Below are 1,772 nucleotides of genomic sequence, written 5' to 3'. Positions count from 1 at the left end.
TCTCCGCCATAAGCATTTTCCACATTGTTAAATTCTTTTCCCTGAATGATTACTATATAGACGGTCGTTCTCATGACTATGGAGATTTATTTACCAATTATCGGACATTCAAACTGTTTTACTTGGGGCTGTAAAAATATTGCCGTGATGATGATTTTTGCGCAGGAAGCTTTGGCTATATTTGCATCCATGTCCGTAGGCTCATAGACCGAATGACCTAAAGTGGGATTGCTCGACAGAAAAACAGCCCTTGCAGATTTTATTTTTTTACAAAAGACAAAAACGAAGCAACCTTGAGTCAAGTTGTTCCCCAGCCCCCTGGCCCTCCATCACACCGGCCCCGTTGTCGAGGCACAGCCTTGGTCCGTCATCCCTACCAGGTGTGGGGATTTTGCACAGAGATGTACATGGCTGCCAGGACAGCTCGAGGTACTTTGACTTTGGCTTCTGCTGTTCAGAACGTGCTTCCACGAAAATCCCCATACATGTTTTTTTGTGTGTGTTTCTGGAAGTGGGGCTGCTGGGTCATAGGGCAGCTGTAATCTTGTTACTGGAAACGTAACACTTCTTGATCTGGGTGGTTTTAAGGGAGTTCGCTTTATAACTTTTTATTCTGTACGTAATGGTTTTATATTTTCATATGTATGTGTATGCATATATTTCACAATAAAAGTTTTTTAAAAGGATAACATGCAAAAACACAAACTCAAAAAGGAAATATTTTTATATTTGTAGAACATAGATTTCCCTCCCACGTTGTAACCTGGCCTTGGCCGCTGCCACGGTTGCAAACTCTGTCTTGTGGCCTTGCCCCTCAGCAATGTGGCTTTCTCTTCAAGGACAGGGCCATGTCTCTGATTGGTGCAGCCTAGGCAAGGAGGTTCTGGTAAGGATCCTAAGGTGGGGAGTTCTCCAAACATGGGTGGGGAGGTGGGGGGGTTCTAAGACTGGGCAGCCCAACAGAGTGACAGGAGGCAGTCGGTAGCTCGCTGAACAGCTGGGTTAAGGGCAGGAGCTGAAAGGCCCAACGGGGCAGGAAACAAGATTGGGCTGGCCGGGTGGCCATCACTGCTGGCTGTCCCAACATACAGATTCCAACCATCCCTCCTATTCCCAAAGCCCCAACACACGTGTCCAACTGGCCGAGCCCACACTCTGAAAAGGGCAGAGCAAGGAAGATGGGCTCCCTTTCCACATCCATGGCAGGAAGTGTTTTGGGTCATTTATATTATGAATTTACTTTTTTTTTTAATCTGTTGGGCCTTTCCACATTGCCCTGTGGGAGTGTTCTGGATTGTGACTATCTAGGAAAAATGCATTGATATAAAGGGAAAAAGCAGCATGGACTTAAGGATGTAACATTTGAATAGCCTAGGGGTGTTTCCAGCATTTCCGCCCCACCCCTCACAGTTTCTGGGCTTCTGTGAGACAGAATCAGGAGGATGGGCACACAGAACAGAGGAAGGGGCGAGCAGGAGAGATTTTAAAAGACAGGGGCCTCAGGGGGCAGTAGAATTGGAGGGAGTTGGGTTGGAGGCCAGAGCGGCGAGGGCGTAGAGAGAGGAAGAGGCTGCTCTTCCCCAAGCAGGAAGAGAAGGAAGGGAGCCGTACAACGGCCATAGATTTGAAATGTGGCTTCAAGTAACGTGGGACTGGAAGCTAGAAGACAATGAAGCCAGGCCTTTGAGATGCTGAGGAGAAAGGACTTCCATTCTAGAATCCCATACCCAGCCAAACCGTCAATCAAGGATGAAGCCTGAACAAAGGCTTTT

The 1,772-nt window shown here is 47.4% G+C and overlaps 1 protein-coding gene across 1 annotated transcript in view; it reads left to right on the top strand.

Annotated features, from left to right (window-relative positions):
* Nucleotides 1-1,772, top strand: part of TRIM47 (tripartite motif containing 47) — a 16,104-nt gene that overhangs the window by 3,959 nt on the left and 10,373 nt on the right. The gene's annotated exons all lie outside the window — the stretch shown is intronic.

The sequence above is a fragment of the Pteropus vampyrus genome, unplaced genomic scaffold (assembly GCF_000151845.1).
Source record: "Pteropus vampyrus isolate Shadow unplaced genomic scaffold, Pvam_2.0 Scaffold72, whole genome shotgun sequence".
Taxonomy (NCBI): domain Eukaryota; kingdom Metazoa; phylum Chordata; class Mammalia; order Chiroptera; family Pteropodidae; genus Pteropus; species Pteropus vampyrus.
The sequence above is the reverse complement of the archived record's forward strand: the minus strand, read 5'-3'. Positions and strand labels throughout refer to the sequence as shown.